This window comes from Atractosteus spatula, chromosome 7, assembly GCF_055471065.1.
Source record: "Atractosteus spatula isolate fAtrSpa1 chromosome 7, fAtrSpa1.hap1, whole genome shotgun sequence".
NCBI lineage: Eukaryota > Metazoa > Chordata > Actinopteri > Semionotiformes > Lepisosteidae > Atractosteus > Atractosteus spatula.
Genome location: NC_142712.1, coordinates 487,491 through 514,479, shown reverse-complemented (window position 1 = coordinate 514,479; position 26,989 = coordinate 487,491). Strand labels below are relative to the sequence as shown.

General features: G+C 35.6%; 1 long non-coding RNA gene across 1 annotated transcript in view; it reads left to right on the top strand.

Moving 5' to 3' along the window:
* The window catches only part of LOC148830024 (uncharacterized), a 108,738-nt gene that overhangs the window by 45,528 nt on the left and 36,221 nt on the right, over window positions 1–26,989 (top strand). The window contains exon 3 of the long non-coding RNA XR_016091298.1: window positions 14,789–14,822. This is a non-coding gene — a long non-coding RNA (uncharacterized LOC148830024). The remainder of the gene's footprint in view (window positions 1–14,788; window positions 14,823–26,989) is intronic.

Genomic DNA, 26,989 nt, shown 5'->3' with positions numbered 1-26,989 from the left:
TAATACGTTTATTAAAGCAATTTAAACATTTGCTAACCTAAATTTTTTCAATAAACAATAAGCATTTTCTTTTTTGCTTTGTAATGCAAATGCCCTAATATAATATTTAGAAATTGCAAATCATATTTCATCATCCTAAAATGATTTGGATTTTAGGTAATACAGACAAGCTTAAACCATACTATGAATTTACTTGCTTTTTATTGCTGTTGTATTTGGATGCTTATTTTAGATTTTAGCTATTGTGCAGACATAAATATAAAATATTGATTACATATACAAAATTGAAATAAAGGATATAAGGAACATTTAATGTTGAAAAGGAAATGGTTCCGAGTAAAATAATCATCAGCAATGATTTTGTAATTTATTTCAGAAATCTAAAACTCATTAAATAGGATTACAGAAAAACACCCACAACATACAGAAAAAAAACTTTGTGATTGCAGATAATTATGTTTGTGCTTTTGAAATAACTGATTTTAAAAAAATTAAAATATGAAAAATACAGTCTAAGAATTAAAATGTGAAACAAGCTATACTAAGAAATCTATTGTAAATGAAGATATTTGATATGCTGGTATATTAATTAGATGTGGTAAGGAAATTATGTCAAGAACATATATTTATTTATACTTCGAGCTCAGTAACAAATTATGTAAAGCTAAAATCGTTTTTCTTGATAAGAAATTAAATTGTTTCTTTCAATGTATTTGAAACCAGTCTTGTAGCATTTTAAGAAGTTTAATAACATATCCATGGTGTCTTCATAAATCTACATTATTTTTTGAAAGTTATAAAGAAAAGTTTTTGATTTATTTTTAGGCAACTACAAACTAAGGCTAAAACACTTTTTATACTCTAGTAATTTTCTCTATCTAAAACACTTTTATAGGTATGTAAACATGAATTGATGTGTTTATTTTTTGTTGTTCTATTTAATTTTTACATTTTACTATCTTTGCGGATGTTTGTTTGTTATAAAAACAACCATTTCTGTCAGGCTCAACTCCAATAATGGCGGTGGTAAGTCATTTCATCTAGAAGTGTGCTTGAGATCCCAATCTCATTACCATGCACACTTTCCTACATTTAACATTTTAATTCTTCTCTCTCTAGCCTTCCCTAAGAGATATCCTTGCACATTTTTTTCTCTCTTGTAACATTTTCATAAGTACCATAATGTTAATGTTGGTCAATTTAAATTAATCAAATATTTTTCTGTCTCATCACCGTTGGAGTCAAACAAGATTGTTTTTAGACTCATCTGACCAGAACTTTTACAGCAAAATTAATTCATACCTTTTGTAAACCTGGCTGGTAATGGGCTTCTGTTTGTTTATTTAATTCTGTTTCTTAGTGTTTTAATCTTCGTCAGTACCACACTCTCCACCCAGGTTCTGCACAGTGTCTGACCACTTAGTTTTCTGTCTCGGACCTCGGCTGGGTGCTGTGGCTGTGCTCTTTTATTTCTCTCTGCTCACAAACTGATCACATTATTTTGTTTTAACATGTACAATAGAGTATACTCTCTGTTGTGACATTTTTTACCTGCTTTTTTGTTAGTCACCTTCCGTGATTAAGATTACTGCTTGCACATACACAACTTAAAGAGCTTTAGTGTTTGGTGTACAATGATAATTCTGCAAGCATTCACAATGTGTTTGCACTTTTTTGCATCTTTTAAAAAAATATATTTAAAAATATTAATAACCAGCTTATTCTGCCTTATGGTTCTCCTTGGTTAATTATTTTGTAACTGCCCATTCTGTTTAAACATAAGTTTGTTTAAAAAATATTATACAGGAAAAGAGTTTAGTTTTATTTACAAAGTGCACAAATATATACTAAATAAAAATGTATTATTTTATTTGCAAATTCAAACTTCCTATTCAAGTTAAGAAGATCAGAAACGTAGTGCTTCTTGGTTTTTTGCAGGAATTTCTCATAAACCCATACATATGCAATCTCTACAGCAATTCCTGCATTTACACATTATATTTATACTACATTGAACATTATGTTTTTATACTGCATTTATCCATTTACTTCTGAATTTCCTAAAAAGCAAAAACCACAAACACACACACACACACACATTGATGGTTTAAAGTGCAAAAGACAAACAACAACCTGATATTTGTGATTTAGCACTAGAAAATTCCAACCTTTTCTTTCTTCATTCTTTTCCTACAAATCCCAAAAATAAGAGTTGGAGATCCGGTACCAAATTTGTAAAGCCATGTCATTCCCTATTTTAATACGACAAAAACTGGGTCATCCTGCGTCCCTAAAGTCAGCTTGGAGTGATCCACCATCACTCAGGGCTAGATGAAAGGACCTCTCAATGTGAATTATGTTTCATGTGTCACAGTAACATTTACTCTTCTGTACCTCCCCCTCTGCCTATGGCTATTAAATGAAATAGTGATGTCTTGAAGTCTGTGAGATTGTGGATGTGGAATCTCAGTGCTGTTTACAGATACGTCAACAGATTCCACCAAGAAACATATTTTCAGATGTACTTGTTTCTTATATCACTGGCCATATCAGTGTTTTAAAGAGCTGATAGTAGAGACATTAGGACTGAACAGGTGAAAATTACAAGATGGAAATTATTTTTTTTTAAAATGCAGCATATTAAAATTGTTATCTCTAATAACAATTGTAATCTACGAAAAACCACATAACTAAAACTGAATGTTTTTGCCATTTATTAATTTACTTACACTATTACTTGGACTAGCTTTCATTGTAATATTATTTCCTTTTTATTACAACCATACATATTACCATATATAATATGGTGATTATACATAGAATAACACATTGTCTTTCGTGTAATTTTCATCAATGTCAAACTTAAATATTTTTTATTACGTATATCACCCACCTGCAGCCAGCCTGTCCTAGAAAAATTGTGAATTGGAATTAATTATGAAACACATTACCCTCCACTATACAGCTCATGATTTTAAATATGTTTACTTCAAAGTTATTACGTTTAAAATGCCTATCATTCTGTGTCCTTTTTAAAGACAGATAAAAGAAAGTACTGTATTAATGGAATAATAAAAAGGAATGTGTTCCGTAGGAAAGGTATTTATAAATTAATTTAGATTTCCATTTGCATTGCATTTTCTTTTAAATATCACATAAATAGAATTAATCCATGATATTTCAAAACATTTCCATCAAATTGCAATTCCATCTATTGCGAATTAACTTTATAATTTGCCGAAACCCATGTTAAAATGTGTTAGTTGCAATTAATATTCCTTTTAAAAAAGTATCGTAATAATCTGACAATTTCATTTTAGAAAACTTTTCACTGTCAGTTTTCATCTTTAGGCAGAAAATGTGAGAACACAGTTAAAGCCCATTTGGAAGGAAAATCTAATGTTGAATTGTCTTGTCAGTTTATAAAGAATTCGTGTTTGGATTCATTTTTTGACTCCTAATTGATGAGTTTAAAATAAAAGCAAAAAAGGTTATAAAGGTTATGATAAGAAAAGTAATAGATGGAAATACAATAAGACTTACAAAATGATACAGAGAGAGGAGAGACGCTCGGCCCACAACACAGGTTTGAACAGAAAAGTGCTTGCTAAGCTATCTGTTTCACACATGCACCGACAGAAGGTTCGATATTTATTCGATCGATGAGTGAAAAGGCACAATGGCAAAATCGGACGGACTTCTTTTCAAATACAGATCTCCAATGTCCCCCGCAGTCTGCAGTCGCACGGCAGGTGGTGTGGTGCTCAAGGAGCAAGGGTTACATCAAGGCTGCTCCGCGGACCATGCAAACAAGTCTAGACCAGTGACCTGCTGAATTGCTCCCTTTGAAGACAAGGCAAGTTTGGTCACGATGAAGAAAAATCAAGGCGTACCCTCTTTACAATAGGGAGCCCGTGGCTGCTGGGAGGTAAGCAGGACAGGACAGAGAGCAGGCATCTGCTTCCATGGTTACAGGCCGAGTATGAGGACCCTGCTATTCAAGAGGCTCTGTTCTCATGCTCTCACTGTGGCAATGTCATGCATTTTGAGCAAAGGCAGTCTGAGACGATATCAGCAGCAGCAGACTAGTTCTTTGAGAGTGAAATGAAATGTGAGCACATAGCAGCTTGGAAAAAAGAGAGAGAGAGTCACATGACCACAGTGAAAACAAGTTCTGCTATTTCAGAATAAGGTGTTTTTATATGAGACATGAACGGCATAAAGGAATTTCTTTTCTTCCTTCTTTTGAGTTTTTACGAGTGTTCCATGGATTTCTATGATTGTTCTTTTCCTTAAAAAACTGGACTGTTTTGATTTTAAGAGGTCAAGGGTCAAGGTTTATGTGGTAGAAACACTATTGTTAAAATGTGCAATTTAGAGAATGATTTGAAATTCAGCCTTGCTTTTAACTTCCAATTCTTATTATAAGTTTGACAGAGCATGAAATTAATAAGCTTATACGCACCTAACCTGTTTGTTCTCTTTTTTATTTTAGAATTGCCCTGCATAATGTGCAGGTATTCAGTCTTAGTTACAGGGTAGATGACAAATCATGGTTAGCTTTTCACATTTAACTATACGAGGAGATGGTCTAATTTTCTAGTTTTACTTGATGACAAATATTAGAATTTGAACATCTGCTTGCTTGGCATTACTGCTCAGGATTGCATTCAAGCAGAATTAACTTACCCGTGCTTTACTGTGCAAAATACCACAATAAGACAAATAGAGGAATCATGTCTCATATGAGTGTTTCTTTTTCGTTTTGAGATGATTTTTTTTCTTTATTTGAATCATGCTTTGTAAATAGGAAACAAGTAAAATACTGTATGTGTCTTACCTTAAGAACGAAAGTTTTTCAAAATGGTCAGTTGTAAAAATCATTATAAGACATACATTTTATTTAAAGAATATTAGTATGGTGCCGCGACTGACCCCAGCCCCCTCGGATCCTAAATAAAGAAAGCAGATCACTCCCTATAGGAAGGAGCTGGAGCAGTACATTTGTTTGTGGATCGTGGGAAAATCTTCGGCTTGTTCTTTTGTTTTCTGCTCTGCTTACTTAAAGAGCAAGGGCTGAAACAGGATTTAGTGAAAATGAAAGCATTTTGAAAAGAACACAGAAAAGGGAGATTGAGGATGCACTAGTGAATACCTGTGTGTGCAACTTGTAGTTTATGATTTCATATGTGTGGATAAATTGAACAAAATTGAACATCGTTTGGAAGTGGAAAAACCCTACACATGTGTGGTCAGTGGATAGAGAGTACTTGAATCATCTTTATAAGTAGGAAAAACTAGATTTGAAAGATTTATAAGACCTTGAACTTCAATTTTTGGATGCTAGATATTGGATACTAATGATTTTAAAAAGCTGGTTTATGCATCTGTTTATTCTTCCTAAACAATTAAGGTATACAACCACAGGTTTGTGAAAAGTATAACTTATTCTATTTTATAATTGTTTTTTTGCAATATTCAGTGGAACATTAAATTATGTATTCCTAAGTATTAGTATTCGCATTTGTGTCTTACATTTATGTCTTATATTTAGAAGTGAGATTGGTGATCTTACAGGTATCTTATACTATGCGATTCTTGTTTTTCCAACACATTCATATTAAATTTATAAAAAAAATGAACATAGAACCTGTAAAAACTACAGCTCTTGTTTTTCTTTTAAAGGATAGAAGACACTGCACATACGAATGTCAAATTTCATTATCAGATTTTCTAAATACTTCGTTGATTATGGTCTTAGTATGCTAAAAATGCCAAATATTAAATAAAAATGCAGAGAATGAAAAATAGATAACCTTAACCAGATGACTGCAGCGGTGAGTTGTTACAGGAAATCCAGTTTGGTGAGTGTGAGATTGATACAATGTCTTCAGTTTTCTATAAGTGATTCGAATTTGGAGTCATTTGGTATATTTTAGCTGCAAATAAGGACAAGAAATAAACCTGGACGTTTTCTTTGTATTTTTTTTTATTGAAGAGAGAACCTTTTATTTTACCGTGTATTGACGCACAGGTTAAAGATTTTATTTTTTTTGTTATGTTGTATGGCACTTGCTGTTAATACTGTTATTATTGTGGATTTTAACACTTAGTAATGGTTTCAACTAGGAGAGCATTACTGGCAGTGCTCTGCCGGCAACGGAGAGCTAACAGCAACAAGACGGTGTTGCTCCTTTTTCAAAGTGGGAGCAGGCAGTATATTCATATCTAAACGTTCTTCATTTTTGTTTTCAGTTTGGCTAGATAACAGATTGCAAACGTTGATTAAACAATTAATAACTCTTTTATAATAATTTTATTAACTTCCAAATAAAATGAAAAATGATTATGGTACACATCTTGCTCTTAGTGTTTATTGTATAGTATGGTGGTAGCTGTGACATACTATTTTGCTTGAAGTGTCAATGTTTCCTGTACAAGATTAAAACACTGAATCACTAGAGTGGTTAAAGGTGGGAAAGATAAAGAATTGAGTGACACATGTTTGAGAGGTAGTACTGCACTTTTGTCATTTATTCATCACAATCAGAATGATTTTTAAGGGAAACTCAATTTCAGTTTTAAGCACATACAGTATATGTTGATTTTAATCTAACTGAGATTCCATTTACAGGACGGATCATATTTTTTCTTTGAAGTGAGATGAAGGAAAAGAAAAACTGTACTGTACTTGATCATTTTGTTAAAGACTAACTTGTATAAAGCATTAAATGTTAATGCATTAAATGAACATGCATTGTTCAGGTCCTTAGGAAACATTCTGCATACGTTGGTTAGGTCAAGGTCAGGTGAAGGTTAAAAGATACACAGTGCAAATTTTAAAAATGCATACTGTGGTTGTCCTTTTAAATGTACTGTAACTGACCTAATATTTGCAAATATATTCACATAGGCAATTCTGTATCTAAGATTTACGAAAATTACAAGAAGACCACCTTTTCACCCTTTTGATTTTCATTGGTATTAAACAAACATTTTCATTAATCTTCAGTTTGCTGGATTTATCCAATGGCAGCATATGGAATAGATTCCATATGCTCTAGTGGTAATATTTGTCCATCTTTGTTTATGGACCGAGATATTGGTGATCTACAAATACAGGCTCTGTTCTCAGATGTAAAACCTTACATACAGTATCTTTAAAAATCACAGTTAGCTTCACAGTGGCAGCTCTAACTAATTTCATGCTACCCGACTGCTCATTTAGAAGGGCTACCCCATCTGGGCAGTTTTTGGGTGGTATGACACATGTTCAGTTTCTTAATGATGACCAGGAACATACATTTTCTTGTGAGCCTCGCCTGGTTTGTGCTTCTCCACTACTATCTGTGGCTTATTTATCAGTCTTCATGGTTCATTTTGTCATACAGTATCACTATGAGTTATGGCTTACATTTATTATGCAACTGAGGGAACATACAGAGGGAGATGCTCACATTTATGCTGAACACAAGTTAAACCAGTTGAATTACAAACAGAGACAGTTACAGTAAAAATCTTTTGTCTTCCAAATTAATCTTTTGCACCTGAAATGATTTAGTTTTCATTTTCTCTAAAAATCTAGTTTATGTATATACTGTCAATATTTTTAGTTTTAGCAGTCTGGATTAGATTGCGTAGAGCTGAAATATTTAGGTCCTAATATGCACCATCATTGCAAACACTGATAGGAACAGAATGTAGTAACTTTACAGAGGAGAAAATACTTTTGCATGGCTATATATCCCATATCAAAATAGCCCTTGATTAATGAAAATAACTTGCCATTTAAAGCTTTGTAATTTACTACACAAGTTACATGATGAGAGTGTCTCATTCACGTGTTTATGTCTTGTTAATGATTAGAAGAGACGCTCATTAGATGAACAAACCTGAAATTCTGTGTTATTTTACTTTACCTGACCTTAATATCCAAAAGGAAGCACTTTGACATGTATTTCTAACTTATTTTATAAACATTGTGATTACAACTTCTTGAATAACAGTTCCCATAAGCTCCAACAATAAAACATGTTGCCTTTAGTAAAGTAATCATGCAGAATTATGCATTAATTATTATTTTTCAGCTGATTTTTTTATAGTCATTATAGTCGCCTCTGCAGGAAATATCTCTGACCTGAGTTTACATGCTTTTAAGTTAGCTATTGTTCCCATGTGTACTGGAGCAAAACCACTCTCCTTTGATTTCAAGGAAGCTGTAGGGCTAAAACACAACATTTCAGATGTTCTTGCTTCATCAACTAAATTGACCATTACACAAATGACTATGCTGAACCGACAGATTGACACATTTCTGCTGTGGACACCCACACACTCTGATATTCTTAATATTTTCCATGCAATAATTCATCCTTTCTTATTTGTGTTTACTGAGTTACTTCTGTATGTTGAACTCATCTTCATCATACAAACTAATTTAAATACTGAAGCTTAGCAGGTGTGAGCCTGGTCAGTACCTGGATGGAGACCTCCTGGGTCCTAATGCCCCAGTATAGTGATGGGAACACTATACTGTAAAAAGGTGCTGTCCTTCAGAAGAGACGTAAAACCAAGGTCCTGACTCTCTGTGGTCATTAAAAATCCCAGGATGTTTTTAGAAAAGAGTAGGAGTGTAACCCTGGCATCCTGGCCAAATTTTCCATTGGTCTTTACCGATCATGGCCTCCTAGTAATCCCCATCTCTGAATTGGCTTCATTACCCTGCTCTCTTCCCCACCGATAGATGATGTGTGGTGAGCGTTCTGGCGCACTCTGGCTGCCATCGCATCATCCAGGTGGGGCTGCACATTGGTGGTGGTGGAGGAGAGTCCCCATTACCTGTTAAGCGCTTTGAGTGGAGTGAAAAGAAAAACCCTACATAAGTGTAAGCAATTATTATTATTATTATTAAGTCATTTATCATGGAGGCTGGATTAATAATTAAATTGCTCATTATTCATATTGCTGTGCTGTACTGCACACTTTTATAAAACTGCCTTTAAAAGACAATGAAACCTTTTGAAATGTATAAATTGTGGATATATGAAGATCAAATAATTTATACCTTGTAATGCAAAGATTCCTAAATTGATTTAGCTTCTCCCCCCCCTTCTTAAATTTTATATTTAGTTTTTTATATTTCTATTGATATTGTAACGCATATGGCCTCCATTGAGAGTGAGAGCTGGCTTACCAGAGCGGTGACGTCACCGCCCTTCCCTGTGAATAGCAGGGACCGCATCCTGGGCTGATGGGAGATCTCCCTTTGGCTCAAGTGGCTGGGTCCCTGTTGAGTGATGCCGGAGGCCTGGGTTTGAGTCCCTGATGGTGGGGGGCTGACCTGATGCGGCAGCGGCGAGAGTGCCCATGTGAACCCTGAAGTGTTACAATATACAGCTTAAATAAAATATTTTTTAAACATTTACTTAATAAGCCTTTATATAAAATAAATAAGCAAGTATGATAAGCTTGCTTTCTAGCTCACAATTTGCCTTTACTTCAGAGTGTTTCATTGTTAGATCCTTCTCTAAATTTAAGTTATTTCTCACATTTACTCTTCTTATTGATAAGTAAAACAAAAACATTTTATACAGATGTGTTGAAAGAAGCACACAAGAACCTGAGCAACTCTATGTAACAACTATGGTTGATCTCTTCAAGTTGATGTCCTGAACAGATCAAGAGGCTTAAGTTTACTTAACTTTAAATCATATTTCAAATTTGTGTTACCAAATTTTGGCTTGTGTTACAAAGTATGAAAATGGATTCAAAGACGAGAATCATCCTGCAAATTAATTTCCTCTGTTTCAGAAAACATATTCCTTAAATGGTATGCACGGTTGTGATAAATGTTCAAACATTCTAAATTCTTCAAAAGTACATTAGATGATAGTGTTTGGAATATCTTAATAATATCTTTCATCATAAAGATGATCCATAGCAAAAGCTTATGGATATAGATCTTTTATATCTGACAGTTCTTTTGGTATTGCTGTTTAAGCAAACTCTTACTTGTGAATGCAAGGGTGGCACCATATGCGTCATGGTGCAACAGTTTTCATTATCTCTGCAAATACAGTACATTGCACTATAGCTTTTTCTCTATAATTACAAATCCCAGTACATCAACTCCACAGCTCACCTGATGTTGGGGGACGATAGCAAAAACACAAACCACTACCTGTGTTGCATTAATAATGTCAGCAGTCTGGAAGAGCAAAAACAAGTCTATATCTCACTGAAGCAGTTCAAGTAGGTAGCTGTGTCAGCATGTGTAGGCAGCAAAGGAACAAGTAAAGGTTTATTCCTCCTGAAAAGAGAAGAAAAGAGACACAACGTTTTGGCTGTGGAGCCTTCTTCTTCTCTTTTTAGCATGAAATAAACCTTTACTTCTTTCTATCTCTCACTAATTCAACAAGCTGTCCCTCAATGACTTCTGCAATGTGTTCTAATAAAAAAGAAAACCTTCCTTTTCTGGAATGAGACTAAACTGATAAGATATTGTTTCCCACAAGCAACTGCAAAGGTTCTCAACAGTTGTGTGGGTTTTGCCACTTTTTGCTGTGCTGTTTACTGTTTCAAATGCTTTGGAAGGTGCTCAGCTGGTTTCTTTGATTAACTTTATCTGTCATTTCAATTGAATGTATTTTCATTAGTAATTGATAAGTACTTGTGCTCAAATAACACATTGTGGGTAGTATGATTGAATCTACAGTCCATCCCTGAATACAATGTTTCTCCGATTATCCCTGGGAGGCTTCCAAAGGAGAAAGCCATCTTGGCTCAACCCTAGACCAAGACTCGGCACTGAGCCAAAATGGCTACCGTTGGCCCTAACAACGGAGACCAGGTGTACTGTATATTAAATATGTCTGGAATTTATAAAACAGGGGAACCAAGCCAAATAATCTAATTTTAAGGAGAAAAGAAAAGAAAGTTCCTATTTGATTTTTTGTTGAGAGACATTTTGCTTCACAGTGAGGTAAAATATTTAGTTTCTACAGAAGACACAAATGACCCAGTATTTAGGTATTCATATAGAGGTAGGATTTTGTTTTTTTCCTAAAATTTAAGAATAAGGCATTAACAAGTAAAGTCTATTCTTTGGGTAAAAAATAAATACATTTTAAAGTAAGAATTTAATAGCTACCTGAAAGACATATGTGTATTAGAACCAAGAACCAAGAAATGTAAAGCCCCATGTAACAAAGTTGATTACTTTAGTAAAAGTAAAGGCTGATTAACTTGTCTCTTCATCTTGATAGGTACTCACTATTTTATATTTGTCACTATTTTATCTTTTCAACTATTTACTACCTAATTTTAAGATAATATGAGATTAAAGAATATCCAAGATGGCCATACTAATTTTGTGAAAATAGCTGTACATGATTACATATTTGGTTAGTTTTGGTGCCACCAGAGGGAGATCTGGAGCAGTATTGACATTTAGCAGAATGTGATTTTTTGCTTCTTGCAACTAAGGTCTTCAAGCCTTAACAATTTAATTTCACACCTCTTCTGTAATACATATGCAAATCCTATGTTTTTTAGTTGTCATATATACAGCATTTGTAATAGTGGTGTGAAATGTATTTGGTTAATTCAAAGTGATATCGAAAGCAAAGAATGCTCTGTATTTGTTAGATAATAAACAATGAAATGAGCCAGATGTTGAAAAATGTTATTATCGATAGATGTTAAAAACAGACATAACAAAGTTTCATTATACAGTTAAGGAAAGACAATACTGTAAGAACATTTTCAGGCAAGAATTTTTCACCAATTGTTTATTATGAGTCTGCAGAATTATTCTGATGTGTAGTGCATTATATGTTCATCTTACTTTTGCCAAAATGCAAACAAATGTTACTCAAAAAATATACTGTGCCCTGCTTTATATTACATTTGTAGTATGAATCCTGTCTAGATCAGAATGACTAGTTTTTCAAAGTACAACACTTAACAAAATGTTCTTAATTTGTATTCTTAGTACATTGCTATATTGTTTTTACATTTATCAAAACCAAAGCTGGTTAAAATAAATGCACAACTCTCTTAGGGGTTTAATAGAGATGAGGACAGAGGACTTACATTTTTTTGGTGTTTAATCCATTAAAGGCCATGGTCCTGAACAAAGGCCAGACACACTACCCCCTTGTCATGTCGCTAAGCCCTGAATAGCCTCTTCTGTGGGATTTAATGGGTTAACGGCAGATCAAGGAGGCTGAAAACATGTTGCCCAGCATGGAATTTGTCTGAACAGGCAGGAAAGCCTTAAAGATTCAGGATTTTGTTTCTTCAGTTACAATTCCATTTTAAATAGTTTGTAAAATTACAGTAGTTGCTTTAAGCAAATGCATGCTAATTTAGTGCAGGAGAATACAGTAGGTATTCAAGATAAAGTACACTTCCTGTATCTTTTTCATAGTTTATTACAGATTATCAATGAAAACTCACTCAAATTTTTTTTAATCTAAAATTTTCTTTTGAGAACTAAAATGTTTACAGTATTCTGGTATGTTACAGTCTGTTGCTCTGAAAAGGAATCAATTTAGAACTTCAAGGGATATCTTATGTGCTTTATTTAAAATAATAATTGAAACATCTAGAACGGCTGTTTGTCCTTTTCACAGAAGGTCAGAATATAACATTTTAAGATCCAAAACAAAACATGATGATCCTGACAATTTGTGTGGAAGTCTCTTCATCTATGAACTTCCATCAGTAACTCTTTGCTCTGGGAGTGATAGCATTTGTTGGAGATGTGGAAATAAAACCACTACTGAACCTCACAATAAGATCTTGCACTGTAGTCCTCTGTGACACCTATAAAGAATGCTAAATTTGTCAGAAAATAAACATTCAATATTTATATAATTATTTGAATTTTAAAGTTTACTGTCACTTTTCCAGAAATAATTGTTGGTTTCTTTGTAGGCAAGTGCTTATATGGTCTGTTACGTCCCAGTGTGTGGTACATGTTTGTCTTTGTTGCTATGTTCCACACTTCTTGACCTTGATTGTTCTCCCTCCCCCATTGGTCCATCATTACACCATTGTTTCAGTATGATGTCATCATTAATCAGCTTCTCAGCCAATCAGAGTGCAGTTTATTCAGTATATAACTTGGAGGTTTTCAGAAGGAAGGGGCCTTTTGTTTGACTTCGTTCTTGCTCAGCTTAGCTTTGGTTTTGTTTCGTTTTGCTTTTGGTTTTTTGCTTCGGCTTCGCTGTATTCGTGTGTATTTTCGTATAGCTTCAGCTCTTGTTGGTTTGTGTTTGTCTCTTTGTACTTTCGTTTGTTTGTTTGTGTGTGTTTATCCTTGTTTAGCCATTACCTTACCCAGATATATTGTATCAACCTCTGTGTTCTTTTGTACCCTGTTACTTGTGTCTACTCTCGTTTGTATTCGTAGTTCACTTGTGTATTTGTGTGAACTTTTGTGTATAGAGTTAGTTAAGGTTGTTGGGTACATTCTACGCACTTAGTTGATTTTTGCATTAGTCACACTAGTTTAGTATGGGTGAGTGCCTTTTGTCTTGTATGGTTTTGGGTAGTCAGTGAAGGTTAGCTAGGGCGTTTGAAGACACCGAAGACCGTGTGTTTCGGGTTTTCTTTTGTAGTTAGGTCAGCTTTCCCTCACTTTCTTAGCCAGCTCCAATTCGTTTGTTGTTTTCTTTTCTTTGGCACCACTCTAGTTCCTATTCACTTTGTGTTATTGTGTCTTATTTTGTACCAGTCACTTATTCACCTTTAAAATAATCACTTTTGCACCAACATTTGTTATCACGCTTCCTAAGTCCTTCATCAGAACCCACCTGCATCCAAGAAACTATCCTAAATGTTACACCCCTTTACCCCTAGACACTTGGGGTCGTAACATGGTCACAGGCTTCTTTATCTCTTAGAATAAAATATGAAAAATATCCTGTACTTGCTTTTCAACATCATATAAATTCTCTCAAATTTTGTTCTACTTTTGTGTAATTTATCTGAATATAAAGGCAAGAATATGTTACATACTCTGTGATAAAAATAAAAGCTTTCTTTCTATGGAACCTTACAATTTTTCTAAATCAAAAATATATATTTTTCATCAGTATGTAAATAAACCCACAATTTCTACTAAGGAGAATTTGAAAGAGCCATTGGTGTCAAATCACTATTGCATTGAGCCAATTAATTAGTGCTTTTCCTACCCTGTGGATTTAATGGAAAATGCTGTATTATGTTTGGTGAAGCAGACATGTCAATGTAATCACAGAGGATTATACTGTCATATTAATAATAGGTCATCATTTCATTTCTGATTCTGTGTTGCCTTTGCTGGTTAGGGGAAGCTGGTGATAGTTTATCATCAGTTAATGAAATGTTTAACTGCAGATTAATGCATTTTTGAGAAAATAAAAAACTTTTATTTTTATTGTGCTTCTCATGTCTATGTTAAGATTTTTGATGACAGTGACACCACCAAACCAGTTATCATACAGCATCAAGTGCAGGCCTTTCTGGCTTATATCCCAGAAGCCCATCTGTGTCAGAGGACTGAACCACACAAGGGGGGATATGACAGCAACAGACTTAGATATGAAAATTGATATCGACAGGCCGTGTTTTATTTGCTTCCTTGATGTTTGGCCATGAAGCAGTGTGAAGCATCTTTAACCTTTTCAACAGAGTTCGATGGAATCCTTCATGCTTCTTTTTATATAATTTTGATTTAAATAGATTTGGGTTATATTCTTATTTTCATTCTAAGTTTAAATTCCTCTTAATTATTTTTCAGCCAACCTGAAAGGTGACAAAATGCCAGTTATTTGGTAAGTAAGCTTTTTAATTTCCCTCCTAATCAGAGCAAATACTTAAATGTCATTACAGCTGGGATGTTCTTGTAAAATGCTCATTATTTGGACTTTTTTCTTAGTGGTACAGAACACCGGGTCCTCTCTGCTTAATCTTTGAGGAGCTAAAATCCTTAACAGCAAGCTTGTTCTAAAATTATGACATGGCTTATGAAGATGCTGCAGCACAGGCTTCTGGTCATGGGATGTGGTCAGGGTATGTGGGATGTGACTAACCCCTGTAGGGCAACATATGTGAAAATATCGTACAAAAGTTTTTCGATTGCTGAAGCAGAAAAGCATGTGTGCAGAGGAAACGTCATGTGGTAGTATTAAGATACTTCTCAGTTGGCTGGATAACAACTAGCTTGTGAGTATTTTTGTACCAAAGAAATGGGCACCAGCCAGCCATTTCATCTGAGGTCATGTACCCAGCAGTGCCAAGTAACAGTACATTACCCACCCCCTGCTGCTTCTGATGTAGTGTTGTGTAGTTCATGGTTGTGATCTCAATACAGAGTTTTTTCCATCAATGCAATGCAGGAATTACCTGTGACCTGACACACTGCTCCAAGGGAACAGCTCATGATATTCATCTTATCATACTGTACTTGTTTATGTGTATTGCTCTGATTTAGATGACATTACAGTGAGTGATCATGCACTCTGCAGGTACTGTTGGTAGAATTTCTCTTTTCAAATTAAAACACAAGATCAAAACAAAATGATTAGGGGTTAGATCAGAAACATTTCAAGTAATTTACTCACCAAACTTAAAAATATCTTTAGTGCTTGTAACTAGTATTTTAAGAGCAGATATAGTTAAGTTAAGCTCTTGCAGAAGTTGAGTGGCAATTTCTCACAGGAGAAAAGAGAGATTCATTTTTAAATATAACAACTCAATTTCTTTTATTCAAAGACAGGAAAAGCACAAAAAAAAAGACACTCGCATGTACCCTTTGGTCCTTGCCATTGGGTACTTCCTTGTAGGCTTTACACTAGTGTGATAATCCTGACTGTTTGAGAGTTTGACACAGACTGACCTGTTACAGGGTAAACACTGCAGACAGAAATAACTGAGGAAATAAATAAACACACCAGCAGCTTGTACAACATAAAGAAATAAATACAGTATAAACAATTGTAGCTTTCATTCAATGATACATATTTTATCAATGGTTATATATTAATGTGGAGAGAGTAGTGGCTTTTAAATAACTCCATGTGCGCCATGTCACTTAATTTATGTGCAACATCAGGTTCGCTCAGCATGCTATGCAGCTATCTCAGGGACTTTTCTATGTCTGTAAGAGGTTCCTCTAGGAATATAAAGTGCACTATTTTTTAGGAAAAGGGGTAAGTCAAGGGGAAAACAGTTTAAGAGTGCAAAAGGCTATTCTTAGTAATATTGTACCAAGAAACTCACTTGCCTTTCTACAAACCATCTTATAGAAATTTGGCACCTGGGTTTGACATCATGAAGGTTCTGCACCTTTACTATGAATTTAAAGAGATACCAAATGAGTTGTTTTTATAATTGGTAAAAGACATTTAAAAAGTAGCTGAACAAGTGTCCTTTTAATTTGTTTTCATTTCGACTGAAGTTCACTCTTTCACCATCTTTTTTTTCTATTGTTCAGCACATTATCTTCATGTTCTTAAGTAGTGTGTTTTGAATTTACACCTGTGCATTGCATAGAAGCACCAACTGGGCTAGGTTTAGTGTTAAATAAAAAGAAATCATTTACTCGGCTGGGAGAAGGCTTTGACGTTTCTTTCACTTTGGTCTGCAGTTTGATTGACCACACTCTTTGTGGTGAAGTATACCCATACTCCTTTGGGAATAGGGTGAAACAGTCTGCTTTTGTAGTGTTTTACTTTTTAGTTCCCCTGATGGTTCACTTGATGTGCTTGATTTTTTTTTCATTAAAAAAATCTAAACATTTCTTAAAAAAAGGTTTTCTTGTGTTCAAATGCCTATTTAATATTTATGTGCATACATAAGATCAATACAAATGCCTTTTATACTAATTTAATGTTACTGTGATTTAGTGAATTTTAAAGTAAATAATTACATCAGTGAACATGAGGCACAAGTACTGAATTGTAGCATTTTCCCCAGATACAAACGTTTCCCTTTCATTTTTTTAAAACCCACAGTGGAGATACATTTGAAAAATAATTTGAGACTAATGAGACACCTTTATGTATTAATATAGGTTTTGTTCTTTCAGGGTTCAGCTCTAAAGAAGGAAATAAAATATGTTTTTCCATGTTATGATAAGTGTTTAGACTAGTTAGGTAGGGTATTTTACTGTTTGCTAATGATTTAATGATGTTTTTAACAAACATTATGAAAATAACTAATTCTGTTAGTAAAAACTGTAAAATAAACACAGATCACTTGATTTTCTATTATTTGTATTGTCTTGTTAAAGCAATGTATTGGTAGGAATTCAATGTAATGTCTCACATCTGATAAAGAAGAATTCAGTGTGAAGTACATTGTATATGCATCAGTTTATAAAAACATGTTTTATGGGGATGATTAAATATCTTATAATTCATATTAAGCCTATTTAGGATGTATCTGGAATAAGATATGCATTTACCTATATTTGCAAATGCATTTAAGTGGTGAATAATGGTGAATTTAATTCCGGTGGCTACAGTATATTACTATAAAAAGCAAGAAGAAAAAGAGAGTTTTTAGTCTTTCTGAAATGAACTTCCTGCTCCTCTGTAATCCTACATCCTCTGTAATCCTCAGTATCTCATTAGAGGACACATTTACTCTTCCAAATAATCCACAGAATTTCTCAATGAAGCAGGCTTTGAGGGATAGTTTTGCTGGGATCTAAAGATCAATCTCTCACCAGAAATTTGAACTGGTCTGTCAAATTTTTGTTAAAATTGACTAGAAAATATTTAACTAAATATAGAATTCTGGCATAAATATTTTCCCACTTTTAAATGGTTTCAGGATCAGACTGAAATAGAACTTTTCTAAATCCAGATTATTAGTGCAAGTTTTATTAACTAATCTCCTTTCTATTGCATTTAATAAAACAGTGACCAGCTACTGGTATTTTTTCAGGAAATTTGTCCAGGAACCCTTACATATGACAAAAAGATGGATTTATCATAAATAAAATATACAGTATTCCTCAAACCTCCTCTTTGAAGAAGCTTAATTAATTATAAAACAAATGCAGTATACAACAAAATCTTGAAAGAAAAACTCAAATCGCCTATTCACCAGGTGAAACACTAGACCTCAGACTTCCATTGATTGTTGCTGAAATGCCCATTTACCAGTCACACAGCCATCACCAGGGAGTGAACCTCCATATAATCTTCATGTAGTGCATAAGCATTACTTGTTCGGATATTATCTGTATTTCCTGAAAATGCATCCATCCATCCATCCATTTTCTTACCACTTCCTCTAATCCAGTTCCATGAGAGAGCCAGAGCTTATCCCTGCAAGCAACAGGTGCAAGACAGGGTACACCCTTAGGTGGGACACTGTTCCTTCTCAGGGCAGACACACAGACACAAAGATAGACATGCACGCACTTTTTCTGAAAACGATTCATTATTATTATTTAATTAATTATAATTAATTTTTATTAAACATGTGAAAAGTAGAATGAGAAATACACTGAAGGACCTTCAAAGAATTAATGACAGATCTGGAATAATATTTTGGTGTTTGTTTCTATCATTCTACTCACCTTGTTGCTATGGGTGATGTGAAATTTTTCATGATTCAGGCACTTATATATTGAAGGGTGGAGATGTGTCTTTGTAAATTATTGCGGCTTTCAGTCTTTTTGGCATCCTTACTGTGTTAATGCAGGTGCTGGTAGTACTACTTTCATTAGAAAATCTATCTGCTTCTAGTCCCTTTATTAAATTGCACACTCAAATACACTGAAAGGCTGATTGTCATCCTGTCCTTTTATAGAAAAAGTAAATGTCAGTATATCTCCCTTGCCTTTAATGCCACCAAATTGTATTTACACGCCTTACAATTTAAACACGACCACTCAATCCAAGCCTGATTAAACCAATCACAGGAAAGGCTAAAAGACATGAAGTGTAAAGCCCAGTGACAACACTATATTGTTTTTCGGTATTTCATTGAAGGTATTTAAGTGCGATTAGGACAACCCTGAACACTAATTACAATGAAAATTGGATATTTGAATCTATTTCTGTTCAATTAGTTTCATAGACTGACTTTTGTAGTTATTTTTTTAATGAAATTTTAACATGATAGGTTATACTAAAGTTCAGTTAGTTTAGTTCAGTTGTTCTGTCAAATTGTAATAATGATAATATGAGGGATATAAAGGGATAGTGTGCTTAATACTTGATGCTGGTTGTAGATCAGTGCTGTCATGTCCTCACCACCACTTACTGTATGAGGGAGGATCCAGGGAGTAAATGCTGCCACTACCACTGCTGCAGTGGAGGGTGAGGTGCTAGAAAAGATGTGCACAGTGCTGTGTGCAATCAATGAGCTTTAATAAGTAAGAAAGTGAAACTGCAAGATTATAATTTGACCTCCACATAAACATCTGTTCAATAACACAATTTCAGTTCTTTGGTCAAATTCCAATAATGACAAAATGAGCTGATGTATATAAAGAGAGAGTGTACTTCATACTTGGATTCATACTTGGATTTAACTTACCTGGCTGATAAAAATATGAAATGGTCAGAGTTCAGTACTGTCATCCCCCCCCCCCCACCCAGAATTCACAAAACTAAGAGCCAATCAGTTCAGCTGCAGTTTCGCTAGAACCGAGCATAATGTTCATCTAGCATGAAGTGAAAGGGAAACACGTATAATGCAGGCTTCAGCTTGTTTGGTCAAGTAGATTCTGATATGCAGAGCATGAGGAGCATGAATGATCCAGGTGACAGAAGTCAGCAAACAGGTGGCAACACTAGCGACTAGCAGCACTGGCCTAGCTTGACAGTAGAAATCTCCACTGTGGTGGGCAGTGGAACATGTTACAGTGACTGGAAGAGTAGCCTGAGGTAGATGCAATAGCAGCACTGACTGTTTTGAGACTGGAACTCTGTGGTGTCCTGGAACCCTGGCTTGGAAACTGGAAGATAATCCTCCACAAATGCACCAAAGACGAATGAATGTGAGCAGTGGCTAGCACTGGCTAGTCTTTTCCCAGTTCTTTACCATTCTTGATACAACGAGTAACAAGTACAGCCAAACAGGGAGACTCACAGCACTTGCTAAAGATGAGCATATTGTATTCTGAACTGGATGCTAAAAAAGAATAGGAATATCAACTGTGTGTGTGGTTGGAAACTTTCGGAGGGGAAAGGGTCAAGGGCCCGACACCCACCAGTTGGACGACAATCATTGGGACAGGGTGGGAAATGGGAAGGAAACATATTGCTGAAGTAGCCTAGGGCCCATGCGTTGGGGACAGCATGGAGATAAATAAAGATACCAGGGTCCAGACTGATACGTGCACTTAGAAGTCTGTGGCAGACTGGGAGTTAGTGACCAGGGGCTCCTGAGGGGACAGAGAAAAGAAGGATTGGGAAAAAGGGAAAAGACGAAACAACAGATATAGATAAGATAAGATCACTTTATTTTTCTTTTGTCTTTTCGCATACCCCAACCTGCTCTCCATGAGACACAAAGACAGGGAGAGAAGCTTGGGGTCAGAGCGCAGTGTCAGCCATTTACATGGTGCCCCTGGCACAGTTGGGGTTAAGGGCCTTGCTCAGGGGCCTAACGGAGTAGGATTCCTCTGCTGGCTTTGGGATACAAATCAGTAACTTTCCAGCCACAGGCGCAGATCCTTAGCCACAGAGCCAGCTCACCACCCTCATAGAGTGGAGCCATAGGTGCAGTGGATTGGAAGCTTGACCAGAAACAGGGAGAGAATGCAGAAGGAGAATGGAGTGGGCAATATTTTGAAGAGACAGAGGAAAGGGGGACAAAACCGCAGTTTGGAGTTTCTGGAAGTCTTGCCGACATCTGGAGAACTAAGAAAAACACAAATGGATTGATGGGGAAGAGCTAGTTGTTTTCAGAAGAGGTGAGAATGTGACTGGTTTTGGATGGATACAAAGAAGGTAAGGTTTCAGCAATGATGAATGTGAAATGCTTCAAAATGCAACTGCAACAAAATGAAATATGTTAGAAAAGTGCAGCATTGTGTTTGGCCAGGGAGCTTTTATATGAAAGGAGGTAGTGAGATAGAGTGATATAGAATTTCATCTAAACCCAACTTCTGTTCAATGATACCATACTGCACAAATAGAGAAATGAAAAAACTTATGACATAACAATAATATTTATCATAATTACCATGTTACTGTTTAAGATTAAACCTGTTTTTACGAAGTGTATTGATTTAACGGTACTTTTTAGCAGTTCAAAAAGTGATTTGCTGTATGTCTCATTGCTTTCACATCTTCTTATGTGAAGAAAATTATTTTTATAATTGCAAACTGTATAGTAACTGTAACACTGTTTTTTAATAAAAAAATAACAAGAAAGGTGCATATTATTTGGGAGAATAAATAGAGAATTGCAAGTACAATCTTTACTTTTTCAAACACCAGTTTGTGTTTTCTGTCGATCTTTCGTGGTTGCTCAGACACTACTGTACACAAATAGTAGGACTGCTGGAGACAGTTATTTCCCAAACCTTAACTGTTTAGTTGTTCTGCTTCAAAGTACTGTACTTTCTACATGTAACATATGTGAAATACACAGCATATTATTTCCCGGTACATTGGGGATGATTAACATTTGCGCACTAACAGTTGTAAGACGTCTTGACAGACCTGTCTTAACAGTTGTAAGAAGCACTGCTTGTTGACTATTGTTCTCTTTTAGTTCTTTTTCTTTTTGAAGAGTAGCCATCTACTAATGGAATATCACTACCTCCAGAAAACAGGACTGTGAGGCAGTGTTGCTAGTCTTATAATAGGCTAGTCATAAGTACGACTCTGTCCACAACCCCCCTTTTCCTGATAGGATACAGTGCTAGCCTCTCTACAATTTCCCTCACGGGATCAATAATGTATCTGTCTGTCTGTCTGCCTGTCTGTCTATCTATCCTCGTACCCTTCCTTTTTTGTTGCCTCAGACAGGTACAACAAGTGACTGATCTCTGTCTTATATGTATCAAACTGGAATACACCCAGTTCATGGATTGATCCACATATTATGTTTTATTCTGAAAGCAAAACAAACACTTGCCTTTGATCAGGCTTGAGTTTTGGTTTCTACTCCCGCCACCTCCCCCATAAATTTTAGCTTTAAGCTACCGTTTTTGTCAGGTGTGAGTTGGCTCACCCTTTCCCCTCATGTATATTTTCTTTTAAACCTACAAGATTTGAAAGTGTGCTTTTTATCTTGTTTACTGCTGATTTCTGGACCTCTGGGTTAGGAATGGAGTCACACTTATTGCTGCCATCTGTGTTTTGCTTTCCTTGTGTTGCCTACAGTTATAGTTGCTTTAGATCCTTTTTTAAATTCTTTGAATTTTCTTCTCTAATGAGGAGTTTGTTCTTTTGTTCCTACCTGTTTTTCTTTCATGTTTGACAGCAAAAACTAAGAGAGCAAGGGGAAAGAAAAAATCATGTGTGCTTGGCTGCACTGCAATCCATACCACAGGATTTTCCATGCATTTACTGTCTGCTTCTGTATTTACCAATACTCTGGCTAAGTGTTCCCTGCGACACCCCAGACTATGCTATGATTTAACTCAGTAACCTTCTGTGCCACTCTGCCCCCTCTTAATCTAGTTGTACTCTTCTGCACCTTGATGTCAGGGTAGGCCCATATGTATATTGTGTGTTTCAGCACATATCAGTTTATCGTGTGTCTCCATGTACCTCTGTGCTCTCTGTTCTTCCCAGTTCCCTTGTCTTCTCCCTTTGAAGTAGGGACCTCTGCACTTCACTGCCTATTGTGTCCTGTTATTTTGGGCACTCCTTCTTAACAGCCCACTGGCTGCTGTCTAACTGGTTTGCTTACAAAAAATAGTGGGGGGAGCAATATATTGTGTTTTCCAGATGTGACAAACTACTGGCTAATATTACCTGAAGTAAAACATTCATGCGTCTTGTACGTGGACCCAGACCATGTGGCTAATACAATAGACAATACTTTCGGCCTATGAAACAAATTGACTAGAAACTAACTAATAAACCAAGTTTGACTCCAATCAATGGTGAGGGTTGTCCTAATATTGTTTAATAGAGTTTGTTTTCTATACAGTATGCCACTTTTGAAAACTAGGTCTGTGTGCAACAATCCTATCACCCGTCAGGTATTGCCAGAGCCCTCCAAGGTAGGCTCTATACCCCCTTTGGATATGGAGTCTTCCATTGTGGTCTTCCCTGCTCTGTATACATTTATCTCAGACTCTCACAGAGCTGTGCCCTTTCTGACCCAAACCAGGCCTGCAGGGTGCTAGCATTGCTCAAAGTAAAGCTCCCAGTCCCTCTATTTAAAGGCACAGAAAGCGATACAGGGAATATTTTCCATGAATTATGCATGCTACGAAATGACCAAGTGCTACAAATGACCAAGCCTGGCTACCCAGGCACACTCTTCTTGGAGGCTTCTTTGCAGAATTTGATTCTACTGGAGGTAAAGCATCCATGATTAAAATACTATTGGATTTCCACTTGAGTTTATTCCCTGGATACAGCATTGTGACAAGCTATGACTTTCATATCTCAAAGACGTTTCTGCTGATCAGGGATATCTGTGCACTCATGCACAGGCTCACAGTAAAGTTGAGGGTACAGTGTCAATGTGTTTTGAGTTAATGATGTGGACAAATGACTCAGAGCCTCAGAGCTCCTTGTTTGATAGCATCCCTCCCAATGTATTTGGGCAGCAGAAATTCCCATATTCACCATATTCAAGTTCATATAGTATGCTCCTTTAGGGCACATCTTTACTTGGATGTTTGGGTTTGAGGCAACTAACTCCAAAGAAAAGGTGGGAGTGCAAGTGTTGTGCTTTTTTTTTGCCTAAGGACCCAGTTGTTGCATCCTTGGTTTTGCCTCCTTCTCTTATGGGCTTGTTTAAAGATGCTACTTGCCCTGACAAACATGGCCATTTAAAAGCTCTGAGTCCTGAGACAAAATCCTTTGCAACTGCAGTTCAGGCTGCTTGAGCCCTGAATGCTATGAGCCTGCTCCACCAGAATGTTCAACCCTTTCAGCCTATATCCCAGATTAGGAGATACTCCTTATAAACACCATATAACTTTGGAATTTACTTTTCAAGGAGGTTTCTTCTTTTTAAGTACTTTACTGCTAAACAGTCTAGAGGACTGGAAAACCATGGCCTGGCTCCTGGGCCATTATGCCATCTTCTTGGGCTTCATCTTGAGCACCTGGAACCTTATGGCATTGCCTCGGCTATGGAACAAATATTCGCCAGGGTAGAATTTGGAATTACCAAATGCCCTCTGACACAGCACCCTTTCCAATCACTCACTGATGAAGTTGTCAGGTTTCATATACTTATATTTATTATAAATAAAATCTGAACATTGAACATTAGTTAATCACCATTGACAGGAAATCCCATTATTTTACCGGGTCTATTGGGATCTGGCATAAGCTCCATGTGTTGTGAGCCATTTTTACACATTGCAGGAAGCAGATTCACATCATCCTCTATCTAGCCTTTTACCCATGTTTAGTGTTTACTCTGGTGGGGTTTGCAGCAATCATGTTATACATTTTTAATAAAAGCAACTGTATTTGTATTTTTTATGACTGGATTAGGGGCACAACGTCAGCATTCCTCTGAAATAGTATTGGGTTTGTGTCTTGTATTTTATTGTTACTAATGAATCAGTAGCCCCAAACTAATTCCAGCCTCAAACCACTCCCACTTCTGCTTGGCTCTACTCTTTGAAATGAAAGTGAACATTTGGCTGTTGTTGTAACTCTGGTTCCCAGGGAGAGGAACGTATCCATCATGCTCCTTGTGTTCCCTAAGTAAAAAGGATGTCCTAGAGGTGTGCCAGCCCTATAATATACAGCCAAAGGTGTTCCTATAAATACTCAATCCTCTGCATTCAGGACAGCATTAGTCCACTACTTTATAGCTACTCTCATTTTTCAGGAAACCAGTTATATGAGTAATTCTTTATCATTTCATTTGTTTTTGTGAACTATAAATTTATAAATGGACAAATACATTTCAAATACAAGATCTCTGCTACATGTAGGATGGATCAGGACCCTTTACAGCTAAAAAATGAACTGATCATACCTTTTCATTGTATTTTCAAATTGTATTGTTCTGACATGTAAAATAGCTTTATGAGTAAGATGTATATTTGGAACTGATCATCTGCTCTGTTAATACAATCTGGACAGCTATAAAAAACTATTTCAATTTTCATCCAAATGAGTGTTAGAAATAAAATACTTTAAGCTTTTTATTAAAATAATAGAAAAGGGCTTTGAATTATGTTGCAGGTTCTACTGTATGTTTAGAAAGAGTCTCAAATAGTCATAATGGCAAATGCAAGAACTTCCAGAGCCATATGGGCCTGAAAGCTGACTTTCAGTACAAACTCAAAAGCCAGGACCCTGAGTGGGGGAAGTTTGACGAAGCTAGCACTCATTAAGTTCATAACTAGAACTAGAACTACAACTAGAACTAGAAAGTGAAGTTTCCTCACTAAAAACAACATGACAGAAAATGATGACACCTGAGAGTCAGCCAGTTAAGATGCTCACCTTGAGGTTGGATTTTGTCAGTTCAAGATCAAATCATGTGCTGACTGTGACCAGGACTCCTTAAGTGTAGAGATGTCTTTTGTCAGCCAGGGCATTTTCAGCAACTTCCCAGGCGGTTCAAGGATGTTAGGTGTCATTGAGATGTGTCACTGCTCTAATCAAGGTTAAAACTCCTGTAAGGTGCTATGAAGCTTGAAGCATATGAAATAAAAAATAGCTTGGTTGGAGAAATGATCAGAGGAGCTCATCTGTTTGTCCTGTTTGTTCCATAATCCCACAACCCTTAATTGTAGAATGTTATCTGTTTTAAATGCACTAATCTGTAGTTTCTTACATTCTGTCGGTGGACAAAGATACTGTATAAATAACCATTTGGGAATTCCACAGTATTAGTGTAAGGAAAAGAACAGACACAGGCAATCTATTACACAAGACCCTGCAATTTTTATAAAATAAAGCTTATGTCCTTTCATTTCGATTCAAGTGAATACTATTTTTAAATGTGTACTGCAAATTTATTTTGATTCAAAAGTACATTATGGTTCAGTAGGAATAACAACACCCAAGAATTACAGTAAGTGTACTGAAATAGAGCTCTTTTAGTTAAAATTTAGTTTAACCTGCTTGGCTGAGGGCTGACCTACTGGCCGTACGACTCCCTGCAGAGTGAGCGGTGACCAAGGGGCAGGTGCAGAGGGGGAGATGGGGTGGAGGAGGGATGAAGAAAGATGTACAGTATGTGAACTCCATTGGATTTCAGTTTTGCAGTACTGCCAGACAATGCCTAGGAAGCATGTACTATATCTTTCCATCCAAAGTCAGACTTTGTTAAAAATGTTAATTTACTTTGCTTTGAAATATTTAGATTTTATTTTTTGGCACTTTTAACTTAACACATCTATTTATGTAGGAATTAAAATAGATTGATATCCAGCAAAAAATAAAAATGTTAACCAACAATATGAGGGTTATTGTTTGCTTTTTAGCTTTACATAGGTGATTCATCTATGATTATAATTATAATTTGATTAGAATTCAAATTGATCATTTTTTTTGTTTTTATTTTTAGCAGATGCTTTGTTCAAAGATGCTGATATTTGTTTTTTGCAACCAGACTTCAGGAGTAATAGAATAATGTGAAGTAATTAAACTAAAATGTCAGTTGAATTTATTTGAAATTTCTAAGTCAATTAAAGAAATGCTTTCTAAAAATGCTTTCTTGGGCCTCATAAAATGCCATATATATTGATCAGAATGCTTTATACAATCATGTTGAGGTTACATTTACTTTTGAAACTTGATCTTTTGGAATTCATAATGTATTGATCGTTGTTGTAACGCACAAAACACAGCAACTGACAATATTTCTGAAG